Source organism: Strongylocentrotus purpuratus, unplaced genomic scaffold (assembly GCF_000002235.5).
Source record: "Strongylocentrotus purpuratus isolate Spur 01 unplaced genomic scaffold, Spur_5.0 spur5_scaffold_11, whole genome shotgun sequence".
Lineage (NCBI taxonomy): Eukaryota > Metazoa > Echinodermata > Echinoidea > Camarodonta > Strongylocentrotidae > Strongylocentrotus > Strongylocentrotus purpuratus.
In genome coordinates, this window is record NW_022145596.1 from 9,389,327 (window position 1) to 9,405,928 (window position 16,602).

Sequence of the window (16,602 nt, forward strand, 5' to 3'; positions counted from 1 at the left end):
GAAGCCCTAAAAAATTGCGCTTCAAAATGATCAAGAAGTGCCTCAAAAAAGTAAAAATCTTTGAGTGACCGGTTTTACCATACTCGTTTTCCCAAATAGACTGTAGTGTTATGAAAACCGTCTGGCGAACGTTTTTCAAAATTTGTAATTCCAATCATAAATATCTTGATAATCAGGCAGGCGATCGGCTTGTAAAAGTCATGGGGTTCCTGACTGACCATGATCATGAGCTAAATCAAGAATTTTGTTTCAGAATCTGAGACAAAGTTACCGGATCTCTTTAATCAATGTGAAAGATCCATACTGGTCATACTGATGCTTCTTCTTTCATCTCAGCATCGATCAAGATTAGACATAATTTGTCAAGAAGTCATGCACAATTTTTTTAGATAAAGGTTAATTTTAATTTAAAAAATAGCGTTTCCCTTTGTGATCAAACCTTCGAAATAAGTTTGTTGGTATGAAAGCAGCAGATTGATAAAAACAGAATGTTTTTTTCCTTTGGAGCACCACTCGAAATATATTATGGATACCATATAAACGTGCTCTATATTTCAGAAAATTGAAATTTGTTGACATAATGGCAACTGCCTGATTTAGTTATACACTGCATAATGATAAAAGTCAACGCCCTCATCGCCCTTTTATCGTAAATAATAATTATCCTTGCTTACATAGCGCCTAACACTATGCAGAAGTCTCTAAGCGCTCTACAATATAAATGCAGCACAATTACCCTGGCTTTAGCAGTGCAGCTGTTACGCGCACTGCGTTTCAAGGAATAAATTCCTACCAGGTACCCATTTACTTCACCTGGGTGGAGTGTGGCAAATGTAGATCAATGTCTTGCCAAGACATAAGTGCGGCGGTGGGACTTGAACCGCGGACCTTGTGATCGGCAGTCCGGCGACGTATCCGGCGTGTGGGTTCGTGTGTATGTGTTCTGTGTTTGTGTGTGTGTGATACGTATAGTCCCATGTGTCGTCCAAATGGGTTTAATGTTGATTACTTTGCCAGCGGATGTGAAGTTTATTCTTTTTCTATATTTTCAGAGTTAAGATCCATTAGAGATGTCAAAATGTGTTAACCACCCATCAATAATATTAATCCGGGCACGTCAGTTTCTCTGAGGAATACAGTTGAATTTTTATCGTTAAATTGTTTGTTATTTTTGCATTTTCTTCGTTTGCTGGCCATCTCATCTAACGTAAAGCGCATATCACGTTCAAAATTACTCACTGAGAACTATATCCATTTCGACTGATCAGGTTTTTATGCTAAAATTCCCTTTTACCACGAAATACAGTGATGCAAATATCAAAGTGCCAAAACTGTGATACACTTAGGGTATTGAAATACCTATGGTAGGTAAAGTACTGCATCTATAGATGTCAAGGTTGGAAAATAACTATATGATATAAAGGTGCAAAAAAAAAATGAATACCATTTCAGTGGAAATAATGTATTTGAAAAAGGGGAGGGGATAAATGACTTTTTTTAAATCCTTCAAATCGCTTTTTTAGGCGAATTGATTATTAATCCACTACATTGGTTAATACCTTCCACGGTATTAGCTATTCCATTTTGCATTATTCACAGGTGACTAAACAAAATGAAGTTTTCCACGTAAAGATCTGTATAGGGCCTGCAATCTTTACAATTTTTCCCTAGGACATTCCTTTAAGCTTCGAGAAATATAATACTGCAACAACAAACCATGTGAGAGCAAGCGACAGGGAACGAGAAAAGGGGAAAGGGGATTAAAGGGAGAAATTAATCAAAGATGCACGTTAATACTAATAGAGGGGTATAATGAGTTTGACTTTCAAATGACCATTTTTAATTTACAAGCCCAGCTTTGTAATAGATTCCCTTATAAAAAAAGTTTACACCTAGAAAATTGCAAATTATTTTAAAAATCATCTATGAACAGTAAATTAGTATACATCTTATGAAAGAGTGTTTTATCCCAAATCATTTAGTACCATTTTTGGGTGGTATGTGTTCACGCGTGGATGAACAGGTGGCATTGTTTGCGAGAGTGCAAAAATCGACTTGCGCCAAAGTGATGCCTACAGTATGTATTATGTTGGGATTAGCGGAGTGAGAGAATGAATTGAATGTATCAAATGAAATGCATTGCATATGTTGTTTGCAAAGGGCAAAGTCACACACACCCACACACACACGCACAAATGGTCGTTGATATTTGATATTCGAGATTTGATATGTGTGGCATGATTAATTTTGTTAGGGATGTTATTTGGATCTGCAAAGACCGAATTAATACCCATATCCCAATTGTTTTATTCAAACATCACATAGGCAACTTTGGCGCAAGTCGATGTTTGCACTCTCGCAAACAATGTCTCTTATTCATCCAAGCGTAAACACATACCACACAAAATGGTACCAAATGATTTGGGATAAAACACTCTTTCATAATGTTTATCGATGATTTGTTAAATAATTAGCAATTTTCTAGGTGTAAACTTTTTTTTGACTCACACTATGGTTCACTGCAACACATATGTATAATTTCTGTTAAAATACCATGCAGTTGTATGTATTGCTCCGTATCTTATTTCTACTCTATATTTTTATGGCTTTAAATCATTGTATGTATTTTCATACCTATTAAATAAATATTTCTAAAGCTATTGAACATTTTTTTAAAATTCGAATTAATGTTTGTTTATGATAATATGATATATGTTATGAATGTGATTTTGAAATATGAAATGAACTAGTGTGAAAATGAAACTGAATGATTAAAATCAGGAATTCAGTTTCTATCTCATTTGGAACCCAATGATTAAATGCAATACTGATCGTAGGATTCAACATTGACTACATTACTGGGATTAAAAAAAAACGACTTCTGATGGACAGGTTCTCTTTTTCTTCTTTCTATTTACAAATTGATATTGGCCTCCTTTGATATTAAAGGGATATCCGACCTTGAAAGCAAACTATTCTTGAGGAAAGCAGAAAACTATCAGAGAAGTAGACTGGGGAATGTTTGAATGAAATCGGATAAAAAAAAGAAAAAGTTATTATTAATCACTATGAATTGTAACATATTGGCGGACACATTCCCATTAAATTTTGTTCCAACACAAAAAATGACTGAACTTTTAAATTTTCAAAAATGTACATACCTCAGGAGGGGTATATTCTCTTTAAATGACCTTTAAAGGGACTCGGTAAAATTGTTCAGATGAGAGGAAATGTTGCTAAGGAAGCAATTTCAATGATAGATGTACAAAAGATAATCTGAAAAATTTAGTGAAAACAGACCATTATTGAAAAAAATTGGAAAAAACTGATCTGATCGATTCCTTAATTCTCCCAACTGTATTATTACAATTTAATTACATTTTAGGTGAAAGAAAATCTTCACAAAGCGATGAATTGGCTCTATATACCATACCAGACATTTTAAATGTTGAAAGATTTTTAAAAAGCCTGTCTTTTGTCTAATTTTAATGTAAAAACGATTGGGAAAATTCAAAAATGGTTGGGGGAATTTACTGTAAGAGGGTGCCGCACAGTGACGCCTTCAAAGAAAACCATAAATATCATTATGGTTTGAGAATTGTTTCGGGAATTGTTGCATGTTAGAGGGTTAGTAAATTAGAAGGAATATAAAAAGTAACATTTCATACCAAAATTACGTAGTTTTTTCACCAACTTTCAACAAGGTTACCGAGTCACTTTGATAATATCTCCATAACAAATTTTGAGTAGTACCCAAGGGAAAAGGCACTTAGGAGAAAAACAGAAACTAATGGTATTTTTATAAACGACAAACGGGAGAGTTATCCGCGACTACGTCAAAATCCACTGAAAAAACTGCCAATTAGAAATTCGCATGGACTTAGTGATCTTATATTTCAAAATTTATAATTTTCTTGTTATTAAGTTTGTCTGATTTGTTTTAAATGTTGCCAAAATCTGTTAATCTTATTTTTCTGCTTTCATACAAAAAACGTTTAACACAAGTTGGATTGCCATTTAAAGACGATTTCCTGGAATTACAAAATTATGGTTAGCATAGAGAGGGCAGGGGCGATGAGGGAAATGTCGCAAGATACTAGTTAATATCAACTCAAGTATGTATGTGAAATAAAATGAACCGAAGTACGTGTTGTGTCTACAACTTACATGCAATAGTATGTCAATCTTTGCAAAATCGATGGGAATACGTAGATATGTTGACTTCTCTTACAACAAAAATATATCCGTTTGCTCCGGACCTTACTTCGAAAAATGTCAATTGCTCTCAGGTGTGTCCTAGATATACTAGGTATCGAATGGCCATTTCCTTTATTTCCTAGCGGCAAATTACTCTTCCAGCATGTTTTTAATATCCTATACAACTTCTGGCATGAACAAATATGATATATACCTTCTAAGAACGACCAGGGATATCCAGTTCAAAATAATGATGATAAAAGACATCGTTTGGTTTTTTAACCGCAGCCAGTGGCATCCTAGTGGCATTATCATTTTTCTCATGAGTTAAATTAAAAGTCCTTAGCCGATAGGCTTTAATCCGAACGGGAATCTGCGAGAAATTTAGCTTGGTTAGTTCATTTTTGTTTGTGGGAAAGTTGTTTTTCCTTCGAATCAAAATATGAAAAATCATGTTATATTACCAAAAGTGGCGGCAGATGAGAGAAATAGGATACCACCTATAAACCACTAATAAATACGCGCTGAAAGTTTGTTTTTCTTTCTCTCTCTATTCTTTTTCACACACCCACATTACGCATACACAACGTCTTGATAACTGTTTTCAAATGTTATCAAATATTATCATCTCGGCGCTTTCTTTAACGTTAAAAAATGAAAGTAAAACTAAAATACTGTGTATATGGATCTCTTACATTTGTTTGATTCTTCTTAATGTGATACACTCATGATTAAGAAAGAATATTTAAGAAAAGAAATACGAAAAGAAATTGTAATTGTTACCAAACGTTTTTTTTTTAAGGACAATTATTTGTTTTCCAACATTCTGGTAAACGATGCATCTATGCCACGACAAGCCTCAGTGTAATGTAAAAGGTATTTAACCCCCACCTTTGCAAGATTATGGGAAAGAACTAAAAGCTTAAGAATCACTTGGAAAATCTACTCAAAAATGTGAACATCTAAAACGTCCTTGAGACATTGAGTAATAGACTGTTTTCAAATGTTATTATTTCTTTAAAATGAGTGCAATGATGATTCTCTCATAATCTTGATAAAGTGATACTTACAATCTTCGCGAACAAATCATTCATCATCTTTATTTTAGAACATAATATGTTAGCAATACAGCTCACATCCCATCCGAATGAATCAGTTGTTTTCGGTGATTATTTTATTTTCTGAAACACACTACAGCTGCAGGGCAAATGTGCGCTTACAAAACTATCCCTTTCCAATGTGAAAATGTTAAACTCACTGTGTTATCATATCTTACTTAGTTATAATGAGGATAGCAATGTACATCATAAAAAATAGCGCACCGGAATCAGTCGTTTGGAAGTGATTTCAAAGTGTCTTATCCCGTTTTAGTATAGGAGTCAGTTTACATGAGTAACAGTGATTATAATCAAATATGTCTCCAAAATACTATTTTTTAATGTTGAACTCGTTTCATATCAGGCAAGAAAATGTTTTATCTATTGTATTGTTTTGTCATCTTATTCGTCATTGGAAAGGTATAATCATGTTTATTTTAGAAATGTCTCGAAACAAAAAATGCTCAATTCGAAATGTTTGCTCAATCACGGAAAAATTGCTCCTAAGAAGTATTCATATCTCGTTACCTTATAGGTATCAATAAATGATAATATTTTTTTTATAAATGTCCCTCAAAAGCCCCAAATGCTCTATGAAATGCATTGCTCAAACTTGTTTGCTTTCATTCACGGGGATGACAGTAGATTAAGTTTCCTCCCCCAGGGATGGAAGGAGATCGCATCCTTAGCCTACTCACTTGTCCTTATCTTCTCCGGATGTTTCACGGTGGTTTATTCCCCGCAATGACCATGAATTTTTTCACATCCACAGAAAATATGATTTTTTTTTCTTCATTCCATTCGAGGACAAAGTTTTGAAATATTTAAAAAAAATTATCATTTCATCATTTTTGTGACATGATCGGCGCTATTGAATCAGGGACCTAATGGCGTGTTTCTGATTGTAGTACAATGAGGTTTTCAAAACCCGAGTTGATGAAAATGTGCTGGCGTTTGCATACGAAATCCCTGATATAGATTTGAATATTGGAATTTGAATATAAAATAAGTGACCTTGAAATTAACGCATTTCATATTCCAGGTATGGATGGAAACAATTTTTAACTGTAGACGCATATCCGTGGGTAGTTCATTTTCCTATTTTGGGGTATTTTTTAACATTGAATTGATGATTCCGAAATCTTACAATATACAGTAAATATTCTTACATACTATTACAACCAAAATTGATACTACGGTAATGAGCGCTTTAGATGTAAGTATTACAAGCGTTACCCCGTCATTGGATTTAATTGCCGATCAGCACATGGTAGTTCACATGGTCCCCTCCCTGGGGATTATTCCGGCCAGGCGCCATTGTATAATCGCACACATGGCAATCCTACAACATTAATGTTTGCATCATATCGGGTACCCATTTAATTTGGTGGAGGATAGCAATTTATATAAAATGCCTCGCTTAAGGACATAATTCTGAGGGGATGCGAGTTGGTCTAGCGGTATGTTATTGTTCAATTGGTCAGCTCTCTGTCTTCGTCTACAAACTGGCTCAGGCGACCCCGGTTCGAATCTGAGTCACGTCTTGCGGATTGTGAGGTTTAAGGTCGGTCCCCAGACGTAAATAATCATATCTGATTGAAGCACGTCTGTAAAAACCCAATAACACACACACAAACACACACACACACACACGCACACATACACATACGTGCCGTGCCGGGAATGGAACCCTCAACCTTTCCATCCCTAGAGAAGTTCTTAAACCACTCGACTATGACACCTCTAAAATCTATAGACTCCTACATTTTTCTCGCTTCATGTATTATCATCAAGAAGGTACAGGATTTCCTTCCATGGGAACATCTGAAATTTGACACAAATCTCCGACATAAACCATACAAGATCTACATTAGAAATTCAAGGGGGAAATTTGAGAAGCAATCGGCACCTGTAAAGTCTAAAAGTATGGTCGTGATTACTTTATGTGAAGAGGAGGATTTGACTTACTAACCACGCAGATATTAACCACTCCGTTTACAGCCCTCGAAAATAAGCAGATATTGCTTGTAGGCCTTCAATCTTGGATTACTTCCTCCTTCCCAAGAATATTTAGACATGGAGTTAAATCTTTAAAAGCATCTTAGGGTAAGCAGGTAGTTGATGCGTGGAACATAAAACTTTCAGAAGATTACTTTCAGTCCGTTGCCTGAAGAAAGCACGCCTATCTCCAAGCCAAGAAAAAAAAGTGCGTTCATAGCTATTACAATTTGCATATTTTATGCTTCTCTTTTAATTTTCTCAATCGATATCTAGGCACATATCTTTGCCAGGAAAAATATGACTACATGAAGTAGACACACCCTTATTTTTAATCAAACAAAACTTAAGGCACGATTTAGGTTATTGTTCGAAGTATAAGTTAGAATGTTGATAATATATCCTATCTACTTTTATTTCACACTTTGAAGCTAAGTAAAGGCGGCATGTCGCAAACGAGAGTAAGAAACAATGTATATAATGTATGACAATCTGTAATCCTCATTCATGAACTCTCTCGCTCTACGGTAAGTGCGGCCAAGCGAGTTCATCTTCATTCAGACCATTGACAGAGGCAATCCTTATAATTATGTTGAGAATTGATATAGGGTTTGCAAATTCACTGGAAATACTTGGACATACTCATTCGCGTACCATTGAAATTGTAGAACTACACTTTACACTCGAGTATGGTAAAACCGGTCACTCAAAGATTTTTTACTTTTTGAGGCACTTCATGATCATTTTGAAGCGCAATTTGTTTAGGGCTTCTGTATTACACCATATCACATACACCGATAACATGCAGTGCCATGCATCTCAGATTTAACCTTGTTAAATGATTCCTTTAAGGGAGGGAGGGACCTCTATAGCATTGGCAGATTAGGGGGAAGGAGGCGGAATCATATTTTTCTGTTCTCTCTCCAGTGTCCAAAGTTCAGTAAGAAACAACAGGTGACTAACATGTATGACACGTTTGAGCAGGTAATCCTGGCCAATTATTGTCATAGATGTTTGCAATTAAAATTTCCGTTAATGAATTATATTTTTGGCAAATCTTATAATCCTACAAGACTAGTTATGATGCTCATAATTGTGATAATGGAATATTTATGTCCTGAAAGATATAAATGTTTAGTTTAAATATATAGCACTTGAATATGGGTGTGTACAATCTACATTTGTTGTTTTTGTTTGCTTCCTGGCATACTTGGCACTGTCGACGGAAGTCCTGATCTAACAGTGCGCTCCTACAACAACAACAAAAAGACGACACCAGCGGAATAACTACAATGACGTTTGGACAGTGGAATGTCAGGATACTCGGGAAGGAACTGGCAAGCCAGAGAGAAGGACTGCCCCGGGGGAGTGCAAGAGGGAATGACAGTTGATCAGACCTGGGCATCATTCAGCAAAGTAGTATATGAGACAGCGAGCAACACCCTCGGTAAACCAGAGCGAAAACACCAGGACTGGTTTGACCAAGAAGATTCCGAGCTTCTGATACTCGTGAAGAAAAGGGATGAAACACACCAACGTGTATTACGGACAAGAAGCACCAGATCTACCACCACCGCGTACAAGGAAGCCTGCAGACACTTGCAGAGATACACACGGAAAATGAAAACCACCTGGTGGGAGAAAGAGGCAGAGGACCTGCAGCCCTCCGCAGACAATAATGACATGAAGTCCTTCTACACTGGTCTGAAGGAAGTATGGGGCCCCCAGACAAGGAGTACAGTTCATCTCAAGTCCCTGGACGGTAACACAACCTTTTCAGACAACAAAAGAGTGCTTAAACGATGGTCGTAGCATTTTGAGAAACTACTACGGAGCACAGTAGACATGATCTTCTGCCTCAAACAATTACAGGAGAAGTGTATCGAGCACAACCGATCTCTCTATGTAGTTTTTGTCGATTTCACCAAAGCCTTTGACACTGTTGGTAGGACAGGTCTTTGGCAAATACTCCGAAAGTACGGATGTCCCAAGAAGTTCACCGGAATGATAGAGTCCCTACATACGAGTATGTTGGCTAAAATCAAGGAAGCAGGCGAAACATCCGATAGCTTCCCTGTAAGTAACGGTGTAAATCAAGGATGTGTGTTGGCCCCTACGCTGTTTTCCATCTTCCTCTCGGCGATGCTGGAGGAGGCCTTTGCGGACTTTGAGGAGGGCGTATACATACAATCACGTCAAGACGCCGACCTTGTCAATGTCGCACACTTCAAAGCTAAGACGAAGTCTACACAGATTCTCGTGAGGGAATTCCTCTTTGCAGATGACTTGTTGCTCATACACCAGAGCAGATGCAACATGTTAAAGATGTATTTTCATCTTCATTTTCAACTTCACTTACCTCGGCAGCACTATATCAAAAGACGGACGCATCGACTCAGAGCTGGTGAAAAGAATGTCAAAGGCCAGCAGTGCCTTTGGAAGACTGCGAACCAGGCTATGGAACAGCCATCATGTTTCAACAAGAGTGAAGTACAAAATCTACAGGGCTTTCGTCCTATCCACTCTTGTATACGGTGCGGAAAGCTGGACTCTCTACAAAAGTCAAGTAAAGAAACTTCACGCGTTCATGATGAGACACCTCCGAGCAATCATGAGAATCAGTTGGAAGGACAAGGTGACCAACAAAGAGGTACTAGAGCGAGCAAACATACCTTCTATGGAGGACCTGCTCACCAGGAAGAACCTACGATAGACAATCCATGTCATCAGGATGCCCTCTGAAAGGTTACCAAAGCAAGTGAAGTTACCGTGAATTACAATTTCACGAATCTTGGCACTTTTCTATTAATGGCAGGACTGCTACCTAATACTTTCTAATGCACCAAATTCGAGCTTAACAAGTTTATGTCAAAGACGGTTCGATAGATTTGGTGATGAAAACGATAATCATACTTTGAAAATAAAAAGAAAATAACATAATTTTATCTTCTCACCTTTATTCCTTAGGAAAACTTCTGAGTTGAAAAGTCAAAATTCCACAAGAAGATATTATTTGGTTCCGCAGGCATCCTGAAAAAAAAACGATTTGAAAGGTTCACGAGCCCAGAATCTCCTCATTTCGATATGGAAACGGGTACAAAAATAATCGCCACAAAAACTGACATTGCTTGCCCGATTATCTTTTTCACTTTTTTGACATTTGTGTCTGTGAAGATGAAAATAATGCTTTCTTCAAAATACCATAGATAATGTCTAAAAATAATATGGCAGTTGCCCCCAAATTTCAATAATGTTTAAATGGACGGGGAGCAGCCCCCTTGCACTACAATACTTTACCCGAACATCATGCATTCGTAAGCCTTTGAGTGAATATGTTAATTCGAGTGCGGGGCTAGGATTAGATAGATAATACCTTAATAACTGACTTCGCAGCTGATTACCCCGACCTGAATAAAATATCAGATAAAAATACCACTTTTATCTGGCACAAGTAATGACATTTTCATGTCAGCTACATTTGCCGAGTAGTGCTCATTGATTAATTAAAATTGTATTTCATTTTGTTAAAGAGCTGCTTTGATGCAGGGTGTCTAAAAATGCGACGAGAGTTTCATTAGCTATATTACAAAATGATCACAGCTTTGTAGTTTTTGAAGAAGCAACTGTACAAGATGAAACTAGTTAATGTCGAAATATGTTTGTTTTGTAAAAGAGAGTTATAAGATATTGTGCCCTTTTTTTTGGCGGGGGGGGGGGGTGTACATTTAAAAAAAAAATGGAATGAAACAGCCCAAAGGATTGACGTTTACAGATCAAGTTTATAAAGGAAAATATCATATTTGGTTTTGAACAAAGGAGAAATGATGCACTAAATTTCATTGTAACATTGAAAAGCAACACATTTTTAGGGTTCCCGAATTTAGTGCAATGAAACAAAAGTTGTGCAATAGCATGAGGTAGGAAGATATGTCCATAGTTTTTTTTTGTATGTATAGAACATTTGTTATTAAGTGGCAGTCATTTCAATTTTTATTTGTATACAAAAAAGAGAACCACCTTGAAATCAAGTGAGTCAAACATAAGTAACTCAATGATTGTTTTGTTGTTTTGACTTTATCCAATAAAGGAGCATGTGGAAGGATAAATATTATTTTTCCAAAAACTTTGCAGCTTTTGCTCAGATCCTTATGAAATTGACATAAGACGAGGATGCACTATTACAGCATTACTTATTTATTCATTTATTTATTTATTTCTAATCTTTTGACAGGGTAGCCCATCTAATAAAAAAAATAGTGGTCTTCCATGGGCCCATGAATGAACATGAACATAATTTTTTATTTACATAAAAAAGCATAACGTTTATAGCATAAATTATGTGTTTCTTTTGAAGGGCTCCGTAATAATATTTCCAATTAAAATCTCGCTGCTTTTTTGAGACACCTCATATATTAGAGCACGGTAACACTTATCAAATGAAATGATTTTGATTTGGAGAACAGTTATGAATATGAAATACATCGTTAGTGTTTCCAATGTTTTATCTTTCTATATCCAATGATTCCAAATATATAATAATAATAAAAATAGTATTAAAACAGTGCTTATGAAGCACTTTCCGTCGAAGTCTCTAAGCGCTAATGCCTTATGACTATGAAATACATCGTTAGTGTTTCTAAAGTTTGAGATATAGTTTTTGTTCAATATCCAATAATATCTAATATAATAATAATAAAACGGTGTTTATAAAGCGCTTTCCATCGGAGCTTCTAAGTGATAGTGCCTTGGATGGTTTCAGGGGCTTATCTTTCGATCATGACTACATTAATTTTAATGCAATCATGATGAAAGTATAATTAAATTTTTCTAATCAGATTTTCTAGCTATCTTTATTTCTTTTACTCTATCTGTCGCTTTTGATGAACACATATGTTTAATATATAGCTCATAAACATCCCCTGATTTTATATGTCCCGTATAAATTGAATGTGCAATGAATTGCCCACTGAGAAAAAATAAATAAACGGAGAGAGGAGATAAAAGATTTTGATAGGACCACTCTCACACCCGCCCCTTAGTCAATGGTCTTGTTGATTATTGTTTATTCAAATTTTAGCCCACCCCCTTCACCTGAGAGTGGTTTCCCCCTAAATGGTAGGGGCCATAATAGGCCATTGATGAGGCATGTGTTTATTTCCTGTGAGTAGAACCCGAAATGCTTTTCCACTTCTATAGAGGTAGTGGAATCTTTTAATAAGAACATACATCATGAGCTTACCGGATGGAGGGTAAAGAATATAATTCTCAGATTATTCTGCACTTCTTGTATTTTTAAATGATTGAAAGACCTTTTCGACCAGCTCAATTACAAGAACCTAAAAACAAAAAAGCAAACAATTTCATGCGCTGCATTATATGATTAATTTATTTTCCTCGAAAAAGTGTGAATATTTGTGCTGTGACGCGGGTTTAGACATAAAAGGAAACAGGGTAGTATAATTTAGTTGTCGGCAACGTAAGTACAGCGAAAATATATTTATTTTCTAGCTTATTAGAAAGAGTATCAAAGCATAGGAAATTCTACTTTCAAATATTTGTTCAAGTAAAACATTCTCTTTGATAATCTCATTGTCGTCAGTACAAAGCGAGTAATATTCTAATTACATTAACGTGATTTGTTTTTCTTCTTTTTTTATAGAAAATACGTATTCTAATCCATTTCAAAATCAGAAATGTAATGAATATTTCTTGAAATAGTCTGACGAAACAAATACCCGTTTTCTTTACCAAAAAAATTGATACCTTTAAGTATGTCTCCTGCCTGTATACCCGAAACATTGGGGGTAATCGACTGTAGTTGGTATAAAATTAAAAAAGTAGGGTATAATAAGGGCGACAAGTAAATACTTGACATTGTTCTGCAAATAGTATGCAGAATAAAGTGAAAATCAGAACAGCCCCGTTCCTCACAGCAGAGGGACATGTTCCTCAGCTAATTTTTCAGCGCGGATTTCGCCCCCCCCCCCCCAATTTGTTATCATTGATTGGCTATGGGCAGATATGTCATAGATAATATGTGGCACTTGTTATTGATAACAAATTTTATGAAACGGTGCCCTGAATCACTTCGCGTCCCCTAACCATGCAGTAGCCTTGTTCATTCACATTCTCTTTTCCGATTAAGACCAATGCCCCTCCCTCCCTCCCCAAGCGCGCCAGTACCCCCTCAATGGATGGGCTCATTCTATGCCACTGCTCAAATATTATGAAGATCGTAGTTACGATACTGCATTCCCTCACACAACTATTTACCAAACAAGGGTGTTGCTATTGTTTGAACACTTTTAATAGAAAATGCATATTCTTCTTTTTCTTTGCGGGAGATATCACAAATCATTCCCTTGTGCAACCGCTTTGCTCTTTATGAAGCAAGTCATCCGACCCCTTCCTCGATGAAGACCAGAAAACGCCGTCCCTTGGTCATTAATTTTTTTCTCCAATAAAATAGCTTATTTAGACCGTGAAAAGCATATAAGGTAATGATTTAATAAAAAGTATAAACAACAGAATCAGTAAAATTCAACGTAAGAAGTAAAAATTCGGAAGGACACACGTGCTTAATGCATTAAAACATCTTTTGTTGTAACCAAGTTCCCATTAAATGAGGGCGTTAGACAGATAATATATTCATAATTGTGTGACTTAACAAGCACCAAAAAACACGTTATGGTTCGATTTGTTTGCTCCCTCTGATTAAAGTTTAGAATGTTACTTTTGTTTTCCTAAAGATCTGGTCGAAAATATTTTGTAGAACGCGAGGTATCGTGGATCAAATGAATTTGTCAAACACGTTTCGCAAACTTTGGCTACTCCCTTATGTAAATGTTGATTAGTTTAAGTGGCATGATAAAATTATTGCCTCAGGAAAACTTTTCACAAAACAAGGTGGACGGGAAAAGTAAAGTAAAGTATAGTTTTAACCGTGACCCGCAAAAAAATTTAGCAGTCACTCTTTTTGTATATATCTCACCTCGCGTTTAAATTAATCCGGCCATTGACCGATATGGCGTTCGTAGTTTGCATTGACATAAAGCCTATACAAAAAAATGTTGTTTTGCCCTTTGCGACCGACCCACAAATCTTGAAATCTACGCTCGGCTTTAAAAAAAAAAGTTTGTTTGTTTGTTTTTACCGTTTTTTAGAAGAAAAAATGTATTAAAGCATTCAAAACTGAGAAATATCAGCCCAAAGAGGAAGTTTTTTTTTGGTTAAAGGTTGAAAAAATAAAATTTCTAACCGACCAACCCATGTTTTGGCGCCTGAAGGGCAATACAACATTTTTTCATAGGCCTAAATGCAGTAGAAGTAAGCAGGTGCAATACAGACGATATCTCTAGAGAGACACAATGTCGAAATGCCGTCGGTAAAATTGGTTATAATGTTCAGTCATGTCATATTATGGGCAATTTGCATAATCCCTTGTTGTCACGGCAGTCGTAAATGTGTAGTCGTTACAGAATACACAGCTGTAGAGCTAGCTAACATGTTCCCCGTTATAAGGTGCCTTAAGCTACAGTCCCATATACGTCCCGGACCGTCCCGGACCATCCCGGACCCCATCCGGGGTGATCCGGGATTCGGTCCGTGTTGACACCGTGTTGGCACCGGGGTGGTCCTGGATGGTCCTGGGTGGTCCTGGATGGTCCTGGATGGTCCTGGGCGGTCCGGGAGTCGACCCCGGATGTTTTTGACGGTCAAAAACTGCCGGGGTGGTCCGGGACGATCCGGGACAATAGTTTGATCCGGGGTGATCCGTGTAGCCACCGTGCTGGGTCCGGGGTCATCCGTAGTGGCGCCGGGGCGGTCCGTGTTGATCCGTGGCAGTCCGGGAGTGAGTTATTGACCGCCCAGGACCATCCAGGACCATCCAGGACCACCCCGGTGCCAACACGGTGTCTACACGGACCGAATCCCGGATCACCCCGGATGGGGTCCGGGATGGTCCGGGACGGTCCGGGACGTATATGGGACTGTAGCTTTTAAAGCATCACACTTTTTTGAACAAAACATCCCGGACCATCCCGGATCACCCCAGACCATGGTCCGGGATGGTCCGGAGTGGTCCGTGCTCGTCCGTGCTGGTCCAGTCCCATATAAAGCCGGACCAGCACGGACGAGCACGGACCACTCCGGACCATCCCGGACCATGGTCTGGGGTGATCCGGGATGGTCCGGGATGTTTTGTTAAAAAAAGTGTGATGCTTATAAGCTACAGTCCCATATACGTCCCGGACCGTCCCGGACCATCCCGGACCCCATCCGGGGTGATCCGGGATTCGGTCCGTGTTGACACCGTGTTGGCACCGGGGTGGTCCTGGATGGTCCTGGATGGTCCTGGATGGTCCTGGGCGGTCAATAACTCACTCCCGGACTGCCACGGATCAACACGGACCGCCCCGGCGCCACTACGGATGACCCCGGACCCAGCACGGTGGCTACACGGATCACCCCGGATCAAATTATTGTCCCGGACCGTCCCGGACCACCCCGGCAGTTTTTGACCGTCAAAAACATCCGGGGTCGACTCCCGGACCGCCCAGGACCATCCAGGACCATCCAGGACCATCCAGGACCACCCGGTGCCAACACGGTGTCAACACGGACCGAATCCCGGATCTACCCGGATGGGGTCCGGGATGGTCCGGGACGGTCCGGGACGTATATGGGACTGTAGCTTTAGGTCATTATGTAATGCAATTAAGCCTGAATACAACACCGTTTAAACGACGAGACACATTTGTTGTAGTATTTTCCCCTTTTTATTACATCCGGAATCGTCTATATTCTAACATTTTTATGTTACATAACTACCGCGAATCGGTGACATCAGCCATCAGGACTATGGACACAAAACTTTATGACAAGCATGCCTTGCCATAACGATCGATGTGGAAAAAAATCGATTTCATCAATCAATGAATGATAATATTTCTTTGATCAGAGGAAAAGCATAAGCTATTCTTTGGTCGTGAACTAAAATCTATTTTATTAAAGATTTTTTGAAAGGAAATGGAATGATCTTGAATAAATGTTTGGTTTGCGAGATTCGATTCAGGGACGGCATGTCCAGTGGCTGGGAATCTGCCCAATCCGAATATTGATTATTCATGAATTAATATCACAAAAGCTCGATGATTTTAGTGATCAAACTTTGTGGCACCAAGTGCTGGCGTACCTATCTCTGCTACGATATACGCATAGTGCAACGATGGCTGGAGTTGGGTCAGTGGAGTGATCGAATAGATGCAGGAGGAAACTATTGGGTCTAAAAGTACCATGATATGGCTAT